Genomic DNA, 19,418 nt, shown 5'->3' with positions numbered 1-19,418 from the left:
TAACTCACATGGGCAAGATCCCAGTACCATAGTGGCTGAAGTCCTACTCAAAAATCCTCAAAAATAAGAGAGTATCTCTACAACATACACTGAGTTGCAATTTTTTTTTTTTTAACTCTTCAGGATTTAACTTCCTCTTAGCGTTTTGTACAACTCCTAAAGTATTTGGGGCTGGAACCTGATAGGTAAATACAGTCATTTGCTTATTTATTTTTTGGAGATTCAGGATGGTAAGGGAATAGCTGGGTGAACGAATATTGTAGCAGAGTTTTGTGCTATTTTGAAGCATTTTAATTTCTTCTGTCCGATATTAAAATTATTACTTATTTAAACTAGCTTTTGTCTCTTTATGTGGGCAACAGGTAGGCCAAGGTAGCATTGAATAAATCGCTGAAAATGGTGACAGGCAAGAGACAACAGTGCTGGCTAGGAGTGGGCATGTACTATGACTCATTGTAACAGTCACTAGTGGGAAGAAAAATAAGAGGATATTCCCTCTGCAGAGTTGACTAAGTTGAAGAAATACATAGGAGTCTAGAAAGAAAGTTTTAAAGCTTCTTCCCTCCTCCCCCTTTCCTTGCTTCACTGAAGATGTCTGATACAAGTACCTTCTACTTCTTGGTATTTGAGCTCACCTTAGAGAATTAAAGAAAATAAGGCAAACTTTGGTTTTAATAGACCTCTCCTTAATTCTGCTACATAATGTAGACTAATAGTACTTTAAAATAGTCGCTTGGAATGTTAATGAGCTCAATAACCCATTAAAGAAAAAAGAAAGTGCTGAACTACCTCCTAAGCAAGCTGGATTTTACTATAGGTATACAAAAATATTCATCTTCTGAAGAATTTTATTTTTAAAATTAAGGTCTTAGCTGGGCAGTGATATTTTTTAAGAAGTAGATATCTAGCTATGCTGATTAAATACCAACCAACCAAAATCTTCCTATTTTAAACAGCCTTGTCAGTATCTTAGGAAGGAAAGCCTACTGGTCTTGAGAATTTCAAAATGGACAAGATCTTTCTTCAAACTATATTCTTCCTTTCATTGGAGATGCTGTGAAGTCACTTGTTGCTGCTAGAAAGTATCACTGCACAGAGTGCTCTGCCTGTGATCAGAGATACAGGTAGAGCCTAAGATTAGTAGGGTTTGACTTAGCAGATGAGACTAATGTCCAATGTCCTCCCTCTGGTAGTGGCCACTCTTCCTCTCTTCATGCCCATAAGAACTTGGGTGTCCTTATCTGTTCTTCAGCTTTGTCTCTTTGAGTCTCAAGAGCTCAGATTTCTGTTTCGGATCCGGTAAGGAGGTCACTGGGAGCTTTGCCACTGACTTAGCAAGACTTGTGTCTTACCTTGACAGATCAGCGTTGCAGATGGAAGCAGTGGCTTGCGTCTGCAGCATCGGATGGACTGATAACTCACTGAGGCTCTTCCTGGCTTAGGAGTTTAACAGCTGCTGCAGATCAATTGCTGGACTATTTGTTTTAGTAAATTGCCCTTCTGTCTTTCATGTCATCCAATATCACAGAGAAATGCCACTTTATTATAAACTGACAGAAGACTGTGAAGCCAAGCATGGAAATCTGTGTGTATATGGTTTCTTTGGTTTTCCACAATAATTTTAAATGAGTGTGGAGAGAGCACAAAGAGATTGCAGGTGGGAAGTCTGTAGTGAAGAAAACGGACAGGATGTGCTTACGACTCTGGAGATAGCTTTGCTCTGTTGGCTCAGTGCTCAGAGAAAACAGCTCTTTATTGCTATATTATTGCTGTATTAACAGCATTAGCTATTATCCAGAGCAAATCTTTATTCCTGACACACCTGGCCAATGGCCTAACCAATTTTTTTATAGTCACAAAGAATGATGTGTTTACCCAAAAAATACTTCCTGTGTGTAGTAGTTTGTTTTGTTTGTTTTTTTTCTTATACTCTTCCTTGGGTAAATAGTATGTTTCTTTAAAAAAAAAAAAGAAAAAACAAAAAAATCTGCTTTTCTTTAGTCAGAGCAAATGTTAGATTTTTAGATTCTTAGATTTCCGACCTTTCATTTCTGACCCCTTTTTTAGCAGTAAAATAGAGAGGAGTGAAGTGAAAAAGGCTCAAAACCTCATGAATGCATTTGGCAAATTAAAATACTATGAAATCTATGAGCCTTTTAAGTTTTGAATAAAATAATGGATTTTTTATCTCAGACAAGAGGTGTTTTACCCAGCTATGCTAGCTGACAGAGCAAAGACTAACTTACTGGCTGCGATACTGGCTAAAGACGTTCCCCCTGCTGCTGCCCATTTCTGCCTCCATGGCATGCCCTGTTGATCCATTGGTTGTACCATACTCTTTTGTGGCTTTGTGCTGTAGAAAAAAGTGTGCAGTTGTCACTGCTGCTGTTGGCTGATGAGATTTCTGGCCACAGTATTAACTGGCCCAAAGTATTCCAACATGAGGAAGCAACGGCCAGAAACAACTGCGTCCCTGTCTGTCTTTAACTCTGCTCTTCAGTGTTGTTGTGATAGAAATTTCTTTGACCTACTATAATATTGTATTTTAGAATCATAGAATGGTCTTTTAATGTTTTTTATGGTTTCCTTGCTTTTGACTTTGTGAGCACTTGTTCTCATACAGTGACAGAAGTGCTTTCTGTTAAGATGGGGGCTTCTTCCCATCCAAACTTGTGTTATTGTCAAAGGTGGAGGAATGCAACCACACAAGGATTGTGAAGGTGCTGGAAGAAAGGAGTGTGAATTCTGATTTGATAAATGCTTGGGACTGATGATACTATCTGATTAGGGACTCCCTCCTGAATCTACATATAAAATGTTGTGAGCCCAGGGGTCAGTTTGCAAACTGGAGCTTGGCTCTGTTGCCTGTGTCAGGCTGGAGTCTTACTTCAGAATAAATAATTTCTGGATGACGGTTGATGGGGCAGGAGAAGCACAGGGAAAACTATCACTGGAGAAGTGGATTGTTTTTAACTTTTTCTACCTGAGGAGGTAAAGATAATCAGTATCATGCTATAATTTTACCTGGCAATCAAGGGAAAACAACAACAACAACAAAGGGACCCCTCAGTTTTGTTTTCAAAGGGACCTATTTCAACTTGAATTGTCTTTGAGTTATACAATGCAAAGAAGGTGATCTGGGGATGTGCATGAAAGAATCGGCTGCTATATGATACAGTTGGCTGTTTCCTAATGTTTCTTAATGAACAAGAGAATGAGACTGGGCCTTAAAATAGAATTTGGGGGAGGGAGGAGAGAATAAAGTTCCCTAAAGCATAATTAACTAGAGAGACACTTTTCTATACTCATTTATATTAATCTTCAAAAGTGAGGATAAAAGTAGGAGAAAAAATATAAAGGAACTAGGGTGAAGTAATTTTCCCTACTTTCTTAACACTTACAAATTAAGTCTTGCTTAAAAAATAGGAAAAGAAAAGAAAAAGTTGACTTCAAGTAAGAGCCTTTGGGGCAACAATATAAAATTATATGGATATTTAACTGCTCTGTATTGGGGTGTTATAATTAAGACAAAGTACCTTACAATTATTCCGCTAACTGGGTTAATACATATAGTGACTGTGAATTCCAAATTAATATATATTAATTTTAAAGAAGATTTAAAAAACAATAAAACCCAAACACAAAAACCCCCTGAAATGGTGTTTAAATATAAGTAAAATAGCAATGTAAGTTTGAAGATGAAGAATCTGCTGAACAGTCTCACACTATAAACAGTGTGATGATTTGTTTGCATATCTACTTCTGTGAAGACACTTAGCAATATTTGTCATCAAAGAGCTTTACCAAATCATTCAAATGCTGGCAAAACTGTTAGCTATCTGCATGGTTTTGCACGAATTTCTGAAATGACACGGAGTGAGACAATGTAGAGCTTGCCATGAAATGAGAATTTTGTTATAACTATCTATGTAGATCTATATATGTAAAAAATAAAGAAACTGAAGGCTCAGCATTAGGTTTCATGGTGAATCATGCACCTCTGAGCATGCGTCCTTGTAGTGTGATCTTGCATTTCAGGGGGGTTACACCACTCGGTGTGAGCACACCATTCAGCCAGGTGTGCCTCTCCTGGGATGTATCTGATTTTTTGGGTGATCCTGGAGCTCTTTTGCAGGCAGGCTCCCCTCCCCTGTCTGTCAGTCCTGCTTGAGGAACTTTGGGGCTAAAGCTTCAGACAGCCTGCCACTGTGCTCAAGCAGGGTTCAACACCAGTCAAAACAGTTCTGACAAAGCTAACCGGGGCCATTTAGGGCATTATCCTCCCATCAGTTCATCTGTCCCTTTTTGGACACCATGCAGCAGAGTCAACAAGAGGAATGTGTGTGCCTGTTTTGAAAGATTTAGTGCTAAGTATCTTCACTGAAATCCTCCTCGACTGGCAATAACCTCCTGCGCTTGGGAGCTGGCTGGCACCACTGTCCCACCTCTTTGTTGGTTTTTCACTAACTCATGCCTATGAACTTGGGGGCTGCTGGAACTAGACAACCTGTGGTGTTAAACAGCTAGTAAATGATGATTTCTGAGGCTGTCAGAAGAGCTTAAATGGTGGACTTATACCTTTAAAGAAGTAGTGTGAAATATTTTGACAATTTTGGCCAAATGCTCTGCTAAATCAAAAATTTGGCATGAATTCAATTTTAAACTTGTGCTTCCTAATTTGTAAGCAACGGATTGTGCCCTCCTGCCCCCAGCTTGATATCTTCTTAAACTTGCAAACTGTGTCTAATGATCTAATGTTTGCCTAAATGGACAAAATTAAAGTTCAGGGTGCAACTGGAGTATCTGCTCTCCTATACGTCAGTCCAGCCTGTTGCACTGCCAATTAAAAACATTTAAAATAAAGTTCCTGAAAGTATATCTGTGCTAGAATTTTGCCACTTTTGGAGATTCTGGTAACACTGTCTTGTATTGAAAATGACCCTGAAGATACTTCAGTGATAGATAGAAGGTAAAGAAGAGAAGAATACAACGTTCTTCCCCTCATTGTGCTGGAAAGATAAGCATTTGTTTCAGTGCGGATGAGCAGAGAACTTCAGGGAAGTTTGTCACTACTGTGTTCAGTGATGAATGACAATCACTAGAAGTGTGCTTTCTGAAAAAACTGAAGGGAATCAGCCCTATCACGACAAGACTTTTCTATAACAAAGACAGCTAGAATTGTAGTGAATATGGGCTAAATTTTTACTTTGAGGTAGCTAGTTGAGGTCAATGCTGTTGCTTTCATCCCTGAGGGATTTGATGCAGCTGGGAAAGTTAAACTCTGGGGTGAGAAAGATACAGGTGCAACATTTTGCTCTGGTTAATGTCACAAAATGGGAAAGTTAGGTATTTCTTTAGGTGAATCTTGATTTAGGGACTCAGGCTTAAGGAAAGCAAATGCTCAAAAAATTGTGACGCTGGATGTGGTTCAATACCTCCATTTCTTCGAAATACTGGTTGCCTCAGTTGGTGAGGAAGAAGAGCTGCCTCTTCTCTCTGTTCAGTAGGTTGCTCTCACAGCTGTGAAACTGTTAAACACTGCCCCAGGGGGAGTGCTATCTTGCTATGGAAATGAATTCAGAAATGTGACATTTTGCTGGCAGGGACAGGTGGTGCCTGTGAGAGCCTGACTGACTGCCATCAGTTTGCCTGATGAATTGACTCCCATCACTGATGAGCCAAAATTCATTGATTTTGCTCTTTCTTCTCCTCAGGATGACTTTCTCAAGAGTGAAACTGTGCCCTACTCTTTCTTCCCCCCCCCCCCAACTCCTCCCTGATCCCTTTTGTTTATTTCCTTTTCTAAGAAATCAGCTTCTTTAATCTCTGCTAATTACAGATTGAAGATAAGGTAAGTCAGTCAATGGGCTGAACAGAAGAGCAAAGTGTACACACCGCAGATCTTTGAGAGAAGAGTCAGAGGTCATTGCAGCTTCCCATGGTTGGGAACTGATGTATTGTCAGGACATCTGTGCCGTTGTCTACCGAAAAATCCTTGTCATGAGGAGAAGAGAAGAAAGGTGGGCAGATAGAGGTAAAAACCTTTAGAGTGAATTCAAGATCAGATCACCTCAAAGGTTGCTGTGTGGTGCTTGGGTGTCTGTTACGGCCGCTAAAAACAAAAGTAAAACCAAAGGCTGTTCAGTGTAGAAAAAGGGCAGTGCCAAAAAAGTAGGTTGGAGTCTTTCACCATAAAAGGCTTTTGTCTTCTAGGATCACCAGTGGGGATGGTGCAAGAGGGCTTTATTACCAGCTATGGCAGGGCAGTTTGAGTTTAAGGGAAGTTTCAATTAAAACAGTTAACTTGAACAGTTTTAGACTAGGGAGCTGAGATAACCTGACTTTTACCTAAAGGAAAGTAAGGGATGAATCTGAAGGCAGGGAACATCTGGTCCTCAGGGGCTGATGGGGCAGGAGCAGATGCAGTGGGAACAGCAACTCTTTTTCGGATTTTTCTGATAGTAGTACATTCACTTTTATGACAGAGTTCACATCTTATCTTAAGGGGCAAACTGATGCTTATAAGAAGGGAAGGTAAAAAACATAAACTGTGCATTAAAAAAGAAATCTGGTTTGTCTTTTTTCTGTCTCTTTAAAAAACTACTCAAATTCTGGCATGTTGTAGCTTAAGTTTTGCCATCTGTTAAAATGAAAGTAGTGATACTTGCCAAATCAAGGCTTCAGGTTCCATCTCTGACGGGGATCTGAGGGCTGACAATGTGCAACTATTATAGCTGTTGTAACTACTCTACAAGTAATTTTTAACATAATTTTAAGCGCCATATAAAATGTGTTGAGTGTAAGCCCTCCAAGCCCAGCAAAATCACTATTTTGTCATATGTCAGGATTTTTTTGAGCAACTTCTCCGTGGAGCAGAAAGGGTAAGGAGGGAAGGCCTGGTGTGGAGGCTGTGGGTGGGGACAGCCTGACACACGGACAGGTGTGGCAGGGGAAGGACAACATGAGGAAGAAGGGAATGGGGGGTGTAAAATAGAGGGGAAGTGAATCTCCTTTGCCCCAAATGGTGGGTTCTAAGTCCTCAACTTTGGTTAAAAAGAGTTTGTGGATCCATGTCATGGTGCATAGGGAAATATTCACAAGTTGAGTGTGAAGATCTCTGAAGGAGGGTGTGTGGGCTTAACTTAAGGGTGCCGGTACAAGGGAGGAGAGTGAAAACCCACCTCTTACCATCGAGGGGTAATGGAGGATATGGGGGAAGGTGACTGCCTCAGATGTGAGTCAAAGGAGACAGGCAGGGCAGTATGGAGCATCCCTTCTGTGCAGTGTCAGGAAAAAGGCTTGGAAGTAGGCTGTGGGGGCATGGATGGATCTGAGGAGTCCTGAGGAGGCTAAAACGCTGGAGGGGATGCAATCCCCAAGGCCTCTCTACCTGCACCGCTCATTATTCTGATCACCCCCAGATGCGGGGGTGCCAAAATCCTGAGTGAGATTGTTCCTGTGGGAATGCCAGTTTGGTGTTGCACAGTAAGGAGGTGTAAAATGAGACATCTGCAGTTATGTGTGCTTTTCCTCACTGAACATCCACTGACTGGTCATTTCTATTAATTCATATTTACATCCAGTTGCTGCTTCTCAGTTTGAGTCCAGAGTTAAAGGCTGCATCTCATTTACCTACCCCTACCAATTTGCTCTGATGGAGGCATGGTGTAGGGCTGGGAGACAGCCTGCTGCAAGCAACAACCTCATTCCATCATGTGCTAGTAAAGTTTCTCATAGTAGCAAGAGTAGTTTCAGCATCCTAACCCTGATGATGCTGTACCCTTTTCATTCTTTTTTTCTTTTTTTTTTTCCTTTTCTTTTTTAAAGTAAGGGGCTGACCCCTTTAATTACACTCCCTGGTGATAGGATGCTTAGTACAATACAGAAACAGATTCTTAATGACCAGAGGGTAGTTAGGCACCTCTTTCATATCTATAGCATAGTTCAAAGGGAATCTAATGTACTACTCAATAAAATGCATTGGCCATCTCAGTTTTACCTTTGCTGGAAAACTGTAAACACCATATTGAAAATGTTACGTTCAATTCAACAGAGTCTGAAATGATTGACAGTATCTGCTTCAGAGAGGCCCAGGACTAAGCTAGCATGAACACTGCATTACCTTGTGCTCAAAGAAGCTGCACCATATCATGGAGAAAGTCATTTGAAGGAGCCCATACTGTGTAGTGACTTTGATAGCATTGCAGCTGCCTTCATAATGTACTTCCTGTAGGTAAGGGACACAACATTTTCAGTCTTGGGGTTTCATCAGATTTCTTGAACAGTGTATCTCCTCCCAACCCAACTATAAAAAGTCCTTCTGACAGCAAAGTTAGAAAAACTGGAGAAAGTATATTAGGTTTTGTGCATTAGAGACAGTGAAAGACTAGTCAGTTATTTATAATTTATGGTACTTTCGAAAGGGAAAGGGAGAGAAACCTAACTTTTAATTAGAAACTTTCCAAGGAGAGAAATAGTTGTCTGTTTGCTGAAAGGAAAAAAAAAAATTCTAACATTTTAACATGGGCAATGGCTAGCAAAATTCTTTCTGTTCTGCAAGAAAAAGCAAAATAAAATCCCAACTGACAAGCTGATACGGCATTTCAGTATAATTAAATCTGATGGTTGATGTGCTTGGGTCACTCACAACTGATACCGTTTTCTCTACCCCATACAAAAACATAGTTAACAAGTAATTTTTTTGTTTGTGTGTGTGGTGGTGAGAAAGTTGAAAGGAAGTTGCCTACTTGGCGTCTTGCTTCTGATGGGGAGGGAAAGGGAGACTGAATGCCCTGCCTCAAGATGGCAGGGAGGGACGTGGGAGCTGCTAGCACCCTCCTTGTGGGAGAAGAAAGAAGCCTGGGTGCCCTGCACCTTGTCAGCTGGGAGAGTGGGGATGGGGGAGTGGATGGGTGAGGGGCTAGCTATGTATTTGTCAACAGGAGGGGATATTTCAAACAAAGTGTTCTCATATAGGTGAGATTGTTTTGTCTTAAAATAAAAATCTTGGACCTAGAGGAGTGTCTTCCTCCCTGGAAATGGGAGTGGAGGAGGACAGAGTGCTGTTGGTGGAGCCCTGCTGCAGAGTACTTGATTTGAAAGGACAGTCTAGCAGGTCCAGTGGATTTTTGTGAGTGATTCTAAGCTTTAAAGCAGAGCACCTGCCTTGTGTTTATCTTGAATGCACAGTTCAGCTGAGAATGAATGACCACAGCAAGCTATAAAGCAGCATGAGCAAGCTGGCTGAGTAGTATTTGCTGAATTTCCTAAGCAAGTGGAGTAGAAAGTGTTAGAGCTATATAAGAACTGACCTGGAAATATATTAAATCTAGTGGGTGGAGATGAGTGGGGAAACGAGAAAGAAATTTAATACTTCACTGGGGAAAAAAAGCACTCTAATTACCCAAGCTGTTTAGGCAGAAAACATATTCCTAGAGGAAACAAAAGATTTAGGTCTCTAAAACTTCATAGCTGACACTGCTGTAAAAAAAAAAAAAACTTACATCTGCAAGTTAAGGGGTTGAAAGACCCTAAGGTCAGGCCTTGGGATGCTCTGGGTGAAAGGGAGGGAGAAAATGCTCCAGATCTGATCCGGTGCCTGCTGAACCTGCTGAAAGTCCTGGTGCCGACAGTCATGTGCTTTGATCCAGTTTTGAAGCCTGGTTCTGTTGCCATAGGACTTCTCCTGCAGTGCACGTGTGCTTCTGAGCAGTTTGGCCTTCCTGCCTGGGGTGCCGAGTGTTGATTCAGAGAGCTATCAAGTGACCCTCCCACCTGTGCTACTCTGGGAGGGCAGCTAAAATGTGTCTGTTCAGGGCACAGAGGGGAAGGAGACCCATGGTCATACACATGCAGAGTTTCCCTGTGGTAGGGAAAAGTACTGAGGAAGTCTCTGGTTGCTGAAAGCAATGCTTTTCAGCACCCTGTGAAGACATAATACCTTCCCTGGGCCTCTGCTAGAAAAATGTCTCCAGCCATCACTACTTGGGTGATGCATCTACTCCTCTTCCCTCTCCATCACAGAGCATTTTGGCTTTTTAGAGCAGAGATTGCACTTCATGTCAGATTGATGGAAAGCTGAGCTGTTTATCAGAGAAACTAATTCTCGAGATTTCATTCTGCCCTGTGTGAGTCAGTAAACTTGAGAATGTAGAAATCAGCTAGGCTTTTGCTAGAGAAAGAATCCACAACTTTAGCTCTGTATGATGGGGTTGGTTTGATTCCCCAGTGATCTTTACTCTGTTTATTGCTTTGCCTTTATGAAATGCAGGTATAGTCTCTGAGTGTGCAGGAGTGTCTCTGTGTGCTTGGCGCAAGATTCGAGAAAGTCTTTTTAGTTCTTTTAGGGTGCTCTGGTCATTGGGGTCCATTTGAGGTGGTCAGGAATACGTTATTTGTCATTTGGACAAATTGTCCTCTGTGAAAAATCACCTTGGTAGCTGGCAAGGTCACCAGAGTCAATATGTATCCCAGCTTTCTCGCCCTTTTTTCCCTGAAAAATAAACACTTTGAGTGACATATAGATGATTTTTGCAACTTCAGAGACCTCATCTGGATAGTTAAACTCACTTTGTTTTTACTTCATGATGCTAAAGTAGGGAAGGCAGAAGATTTTTTACGTTGAGAATTTGTCCTGCAAAGTTTAAGATGAGTCTGAACTGCTCAGAGTTAGGGTTAAATGTGCATGGACATCTATGCTTTTGCATACATAGACATGTTCAACAGGACTTCATAATAGCATTTTGAGGGGAAAAAAAAATATCTTTAAAAATATAGAAGTGGTCTATGGCAATGGGTTGATGATTGGAAGCTTGTTTAATATTTAGGTTTTTTGCTGTTTTAAAAAAAGACAAAACTAACTGTGAAGGATAACTTCTACTCTCAATTTGCACATGTAAATTGAGGCTTTCCCCATCCACCTCATCTATTCCCCAAATATATGTATAGGTACTTTCTCTATCCTTGCCCCTAGCTGTATTTGTCAAGAGGTACCAGTTGTGAAGAAGCTATGGGAATCCATTTCTAATTCTGCCAGGCAGCAGGCGGAGAATTAGCATAGTGACTTTCACTACTGGAAGCAGGAGGCACCGAGGATCCGGAACCAGAATCAGAGATTTCAGTGAACCTGCATCACAAATGGAAGGCTCATGAGATTTATTACTGTTTAGTGATAGATTGCTCTCCCAGTTTTTCTCTCAGTAGTTTTGGGCTGTGATCCCATCTAACACAACAAAATAAGAAAGCTGGAGCCAGGCAGATGCTTTCAAGTGAGGCACTCGGAGATGTGGGAAGGGCTGCAGGAGCCGATAGCTGGGCAGCGTGTTCCCCAGACGGGCCGCAGCCGCGGGTGCCTGCCCTGGGTGGGTGCTGAGCGCTGAGGTAAGAGGAGTCTGGGAGCCCTTGGCACCTCTGCCAGCAAGATAATATAGTCTGACAGAGTGAGGGTTGTCTCTGGGAGTCCAGGGACCTGCAGCTCTAAGCTTGTCTCTGCTCCCAACTTCTCTCTGTAGTGGCAGGCAATTCCCGTGGTCTTCATTCCCCTTTCTGCAGCTGCAAAGTGGGGAAAGTATTATTAGCTTTTCTCACAGGGTTGGAAGATAAATTCATTAATATTTGTGAAACATCTGATACTGTAGTGATGAGTGCCACAGAAAAGCCCATGAGGAAATTAATAATTAGGTATTTGGAGCAGAGTATGGATGTTATGCGGTAAATAAGGTGAGACTGCACGTGGAATGGTGAGGATAAAAAGAAATATTGAATAGCTAATTCAGTCCCAGAGCACCATCCAGCTTGTTCAGTGATTGAAGGAAGGGTCACGTGGAAACTTCCCATGCAATTGTATTATTAAAGATTGTATTGTAACATATGTACACCAGGGGTCTAAATTAAGGTCACCTGTACAGCATTAAATGTGAAGTTCTCCTAGTATTTGACAGTTTACTTTGTATCTAAACTTAATGTATCTTTTCAGTTTCTAAAATAGTACTTCATTCGTAATATATTTTGGGATGAAAAGCATAGTATGAGGGAGAAAAGATGTTGCCTTTTAACAGTACTGAAAATTGATTTGAATATGTACTGAGGTGAAAATTACCTCATCGCATGCCCTTCCAATAATGGGGACAAGGCTAATCTGACAAAGCACCGGTGTGTTTAAACAGATGAGAGGTAAATTACCTGCTGGTAACTGCAACTTTGAATTTAGCACCAAAGGAGTTTAATTATGGTAATCTGGGTGTCAAAAGTTGATGCTTACTAGGCAAAGGACTAGGCCTACTACACTAAAGGAAAATTACCTATTCCCACATAACATAAAGAAAAAACAGGCTATATACAGTTTTCTGGGTATGGTAGTTAATTGTAGTGCTGCCAGCCTACTGTTCTTATTCTTGTAGATAGAACCCATATGTACATCACCTACGAAGGGATAAACTCTCCTTGCCACAAATAACACTCATTCCAGTTAACAAATTTAAAAACAGCACAGCTTACTTTTGGAATGTGTGATATAACTAGAAAAATAGTAGCTGGATAGATTATTGAATTAATTTCCTTGATATTTGTTGAACAATATGCTTGCTGGAGAGTACTTGGCCAGTTATGGCAGTAAATAGTATTTGCTGAATAAATTTGACAAATACTGATAGAATGTGTCTAATCTTTGATGAATGTAGCTTGGCAGGCCCCTCACTCTCAGTTGCTTTTAAAAGCCTTTAATTTTCTTGGCATGACTCCATTTTCTTTATTATTTTTCCGGTAAGTACATTTATGGGTTTCCTGATCCTTATGTTTCTCCGTCACCTTTACCATAATTATCTTCTGGACTTGTTTCTTCTTCCCCTCCCATATTTGACCTTCTGTACTCTTTTCTCTCTCCCCCTCGTGTTGTGTTTACTCTCTTCTCCTGTACATTTTATATTCTTCCTTTCTGTACTTTTCTGAAATTCTCCTTTCCTCTGTAAAACCAGTGACTCTTAACTCTTATGCTCATGTCTTGGAAATATGGCACATATTTCATAGTTGTGAACCACTAGGAGATAATGATGTTGGCACTAGTCAAAAGGTGTGTTTAGATGAGAAATGACTCCTTTTACTACAGGCTTCTGGGAAAGAAGGGCACTGAGGTATTTATGACAGTGATGAGCTTCTTGGTGCTACACATTACACTCCTGCCTTGACTGGGTGAAATCTTCCCCAAATTCCCTGTATTGTTTTATACACACAAGGTATTTTCCTGTCTCTACACCCATATGCTTCAAAGCCATCTGCTACTGAGAGGGTAGCTGCAAGTAGCTGTCAGCTTGTGCCCTAACGTGATGAGGCCAGCTCTGGTTTTACCTCCTACCCATTTTTACGTGTCTCTCATGTTCCTTGCTCCTGCTCAGCAGGGAGCTTCCTCAAGCTGCAGTGCCAGCCCTGTTTGAATCCCATCCGTTTCCTTGCTCTTTGGTGTTCTGCAAAACACTGGCAGCAAGTGGTAAAACACTGACAAGTGGTGAAACCCCAAGTGCTCTCCGCTCGGTGGCTTGAGAAACCTCTGAACAGCAGCAGCAGTCCTGGATCTACCCTGCCTGAAATGCTGGGAAACAAGGATGCTTTCTTTTCATGCCAGGACGGTTTTCATGCCAATGATGAGAGTAGAAAGGGGTTTTTTTGTTGGTTCGTTTTTAATTGGCAAACTCAGACTCCACAGAAATTGGGAGCAATTGTCCAGGAAAGATGTGTAATCGTCTAATTTGCTACATGGGTCTTCAAGCTGTGTTGCTAATAGCTTGCCCTTTCCTTTAAGTCTGTGTTTAAAAGGTAGTTTTCAACTCCTGTGTCTCACTCTATCTTTTGCAGGTAATTAGCAATTGCTTTCATTTTGCACAGAGGTGAGGAAAGAGGGCAAAGCTGGGGCCATTGAGCTGAGTAAATTCTCTCAGTGAGCCCAGGGCAGAGGCATTTCCATGGGCCAGGCGCATCTCTAGGATTTGTCCTTAATGCTGGAAGCTCCTCAACTCCTTCAGCTGCTGACAGTGTTGGGTGGGTGTAAAAAGCAAGTGCTTCACTGCTGTCTTCTTCCTGGAAAACAGAAGCTGTAGAGATTTAGGAAAGTTCAAAACCTGCCAGCGCCTCACCTTAAAAACTTTGTGAGAGAACCAGGACTTTTTTTTTTTTTTTTTTTTTGAATTTACAAAAGCTTCTGGACAGGGAAATTGAACTTATTTTTTACTTCCTTAGCTGAGCCCGAGCCCAGTACAGTGCTGGGCAGATGACAGGCACCCAACAAGTCATATCAGTGATTGCCCTTTGCAGTGGACAGGGATTTTTTCAGTTGATTTTCTTTCATCCCTTAGTGGCTGTAGTGATTCTCCCAAACTGGTGCATCATTGTAACTTAAGAAAAAGTGAATAAGAAGGAAGAAAATACTTTCTGTTGTCTCAAGAGACATTGATCAGCTTGCCACCCACTAACTAAAGTTTTAGCTGCAACAAAAAGAAAAGCTTATTATTTTGGTTTGATTTTTTTTAAAAACTTGTTTGTGAGGTTTAGGTACTGGTTCTATTTTTATTGCATTATATCAATATGGCAAAGGCTTTTTTCTCCCCCCCCCCCCCCCCCCCCCCTTGCTACACTGATAATTTTCCATAGAACAGGCTGGAAACTAGAGAAATAATTAGTTTTATTACTTTAGTATTTTTTATTGTCTGGACTGATCAAGTGTTGATTTTGCACAGTTAGTGATGAACTGATGTAAAAAAGTCACATATAATATTGTTAACAAAGTAAAATGGAAAATATATTTTTGCATCAATTTAAAACTTGATATCTAGTTGAAGCAAGCTACTCATACCTGATATTTAATAATGATGGGAGAAAAGTTACAGAGCCTGAAATCAGCAGAAATATATTTAAGATAAAGCCTTTTTTTGCTTAATCTCTATGGCCTCTAAAAAACAGGAGGGCATGGTTTTATTTGTAGGTGAAACTAAAAACTTTCTAGGAAGCTGAACCTGAAAAGCGCACGCACAGTGGACTCTCTGTGAAACCTGCAGTTGTCTGTGTATAGTTATTATATATGTGTCATCTGTGGGCATGATAAAGGTCCATAACATTTTGCAGAAGTGTCTATTATGCACCTGTTATGAATTCCCCGTTTATAGTGCCAATTCCTCACATGGTGCTTAGGTCTTTAATGTTAATATGGCTGAAATCAGTGCTCTGTGTTGAAACATTCTCAATAATACCTAGGGCGAGCTGCTAGGCACGATCCCTCTGCACAAAGGCACTCAAGTCATGAGTTCCTGGAGCAATGTATTTTTTTTAACCATTAGCATTTTCTTTCAATTCTGGAATCAATATGCTGTTTAATCTTTGTTAATACTTAAGTAGTCCAGAGTTTTTCTTGGTGAGGTTTTATTTCTGAAACTTTTATTACAATATAGTATACAGCACACAGACTGGGTTAGTGCAGAGAATCAGGAACCTGCTACAGCTCTGTGTGCTGTCACACAATATTTCAGGTGTTTGGCTGCTGCAGGGGAATCTGTAACCTTACCAAAGGACATCAAGCTTCCCTATGCAACACATTGGGAAAGCTAGATGTCTCAGAAATAGGGACTGACAAACCCCACTAATCTCCAGACTGGTTTGAGTGTTAGTCTCAGGATCAGCCAGGTATTACCAAGCTGCCTCAAACCTGCCAACATGAATTGGCTAGAGGCTAACTACTGGAGATAAAGTTGTTTTATACAACTCTGGGAGGTGGGAGAAAAATTCAAGTTGCTATGTCTTGCTTTCAGGGAACTTCTTTACCCTTTATGGAATTAATTGTCTAGAATCAGTCCTGATCATAAGTGCCTATGCCTTTTGAAAGAAAAATGAAAACAGCGCAGAAGTCACTCTTTTCAAGAAACAAAACCGACAATAGACATGCACAGAAGATGAACGGAATGTGGGGTCCTTTGTGTTTGAAGACAAGATCACTCATCAGCCTGGGTGGGGAAGGGGAAAGTTCAGAGTCATGCTGTGCCTTGGGGTCTTGAACTCATGTCCTGCTCTCTTGAGAGAGTCTTAATTCCTAGACTGTAAATTATTCTGGGTTGTTTTAATTTGTTGACAATATCTTCAAATTCTGTAGTACAGAGAAGAGCTCTTCTCTCTAAGTGCTCCTTATTTCAAACAGTCACCACCTCGTTCCATGGACATTGTTGCAGGTCACACAGGTGAGATGCTTCCCAACACCAGGGGTCCCAAAGGCAGTTTCTTGTGACTCAAAATGCCTCTATAATGGTCTCTCAAAAGGGCTTTTTATCACTGGTTCTAAAATGAGCTGTGGGTACTGGATTTTACATAACTTTGATTAAGCTCATTGTCCAGCCTGTTAAGTGGAAGTGGATGAACAATACTGGGATTCACCACCTTGGTAGGTGAGTGCTTCTTAATTGGAAGAAGGAAATTGCAGATGTGTCTCCAAAACTCTGATTTGAAGTGCTTCAGCTATTGAATGAAGTAGAGAGAGAGTGCCTGAGTGCTGTGGTGCTTCTTTCTCCTTCCTCCATCCTTTTCATTTTGAAGAAAGGTGGCAGTTGGCACTGTAGGTTTGCAAAAATTGATTTGATGGTGTTGCCAAGAACATGTGCTCTAGACTGAGTCCCTCCATCCTCCATCTGCCTTCCTTGTTGATTGACAAGCATGAACCAGCTGCTGAGTCACTCAGCCTTGTCAAAAGTGGGATCCTCCTCTATATGAACAAATGCAAGTTTTAGGTGTCGGGGGAACTTTGATGTGGAAAAGGGATGTACCTCTAAAGTTGGTGACATCTAGACAGGTGGTCTGAGGATCTCAGTTCTGGACTTGTAAATCCCACTTTAATCCAATTTCTAAATATAGAATCTTTTTGTGGATTTGGGCTTAAGTGATTTCCAGCAGGAAAGACAGTTAAACACTGAAATGGATTTTTTTATAACAAGGTTGTATAATTTCAATTATCAGATGTTTCTTAGCTTGTGTTAGACATCTGTCAGGACTGATTTATGTCAGGACTCTGTCTTGGAGCAGGGGGTGAATTGGACCGTATCTTGAGGTCCCTTCCAGCCCTACTTTCTGTAACCTACACTTAGAATAAAGCATTAGCTGTTCTTCTGTGCTGGCCTGCAAGGAAAGCTGGCCTTCCTGGGACTGCATAAATATGAATCAGGACAAGTTTTGTTCATACACGTATAGTTAGTTGATTCCAATATTTAAATGCGCATGTAGCTGATTACAAAAATACTGTGCCAGAGCACTAGATACAAGTTATTACTGTAGAATGAACAAAAACTACCCTAACTGCACCCATTATAAGGAGAAAACTCTCAGGAGGTTTGCTTGCACTTCCTCCTGCAATATACAGTTTTCACTAAAAGTTACTGAGTTAATTTCAGTTGTGTCTCCCTCAACATGCTTACTTACAATTCTATGAAAGAAAAACCTGTATTTAATAAACAGCTTTGGCCCACAGGTTCTTTAGAGTAAGAGTGAAAGTACAAAAAATTTGGCCATGTGGCCTAGAGTACAGTTGAAAGGCAAACTGCTGCTAGTGGTCCAGTCAGGATTAATTAGGCTGGAACACTTCTGTATTGTCCTTAAACTGCAACATTGCTGTCTTGTGTTTGTCAGGTATCATAAAATGGAAACTATTTAACTTGGTCAGCACTCGGTTTGATAGAAAAAGGCACATTAGTGACTTAGTAAGTGGCATTCTGAGTTAGCAATGTTCCAGCATGGGATTTGGGTCATTTGAGGTCTGCTGCTGGTCTCCAACATGGGGAAAAACTTGTCTGTGACCATTTTAGTTGATAGAAATTCATGTCAATCTATGAAGTTTCTTTGTTGTCTTGAAAATACTGCATTTAGAGAAGTGATTTAAAATGAGTTCACACACACAAATACACACATTTGAAAACTGGCAGTTAGGTATCACTTTTTGTATGCCAGAGTTACGTTAAGTGAGTTGATGTGAGAGATGCTTCTGCTATGGGTCCTTATCTTGTGTAGTGCAAGACTATGAAGAACACTCTAAAATCTTCAGGATCCATTTCTTAGAGATGAATTCTTGACATATGCTGAATATTACTGCCTTCCATTTTAATTGACTATAAAAAATAATGGAATTATTTAAAAGTGGAACCATTTTTCTCTTACAGTGGAATTCAAATAGCTTAATATTCTTTCCATCTCTTTTCACCTAGAATTACCTTATATCTTTTCCCCCTCATGTGTTCCCGAGATGTCTGGCCTTCTTGTGGTGCTGTTGCTTTTTTTTTTTTTAAAAACAGCCTAATATCAAATTACCGTCTGCCTGAGAGCCTATTTGCTGAATTCCTTCAAAAGTTTGACTTAACAAAGAGCGATGCTATGATGGCAAATCCATCATAGAGGGAGCAGAAATGGGAACTTTGCAAGCTGCTGTACTAGCTGAGTGCTGCTAGCAGAGATGAAAGAAAGCTCTATTTAGACTTTAAAGCTGGTTTTCTGCAATTGCAATGAAATTCCTTTGGGTAGTGCACTCCCTCTTTTCCACAGCGCAGCATTATTTTGTGAATGGACAAGGTCATACTCTGACTAGATGGGTTTCACTTATGGCATGTCATGCTTGAATAGACACAAGCCAACTGATGAAATTGCAAAATTTTGCATGCCAACCTTAGAGGCATGAGACTGCCTCCTAAATGGTATTTCTGTTGTGTACAAGTTCATTTTCTAGATAGTCCTTGTCTCCCACGCCCCACGAATGTCTTAGCTGTTTATCTGTCTTAATGCTGATTGCGAATGCTGGTGTGCTCCTCTCAGGACACTTACTGTTCTACCTTGTACTTGCTGGATGACAGCTGTAATTAAAGGTGAGTATTCTGCCTTCCTTCTCAAGCAAATCATACCCATGACCCAGTGTTGTATTATCTCTTTTACTTGGTTACAAAGATTATGCTGGAAATGCTGTGGTGTTCTTGGGTAGAAAAGCTAACAGGAGTTGGAGAAGGGGAATAGATTTATTACTTCGGTCGTCCAGACAGTCTCCTGGTCAATGCAAGATAGTCCTCTATTCATTTTCTCGTACTTTGTTTCATCTAATTTTAGCAGCCCCCAAAAGATGGGACTTCTGCCATTACTGTTGAGAGACTATAACAGGTTAATACATCTCACATTGAAGAAGTTTTTCATGATGTTCAGTGCAAATTATTTCACAGATGAAATATACCTCGCTGTCAGAGAGCAGCCTAAATTTTCACTTTCTTAATTTCATCCCATTACTCCTCGTTATATCCCTTGTACCAATCTAAATAATTCATTGCCCTTCTTAATGTTTATACCCTTCAAATATTTATAGGCAGTTATCATGTCTCCCTTTAGTCAGAGCTTAGCTGAGCTGTTCATATTTAGACCTTTTAATC

Source organism: Grus americana, chromosome 3, assembly GCF_028858705.1.
Source record: "Grus americana isolate bGruAme1 chromosome 3, bGruAme1.mat, whole genome shotgun sequence".
NCBI lineage: Eukaryota > Metazoa > Chordata > Aves > Gruiformes > Gruidae > Grus > Grus americana.
Note: the sequence above shows the minus strand (reverse complement) of the source record.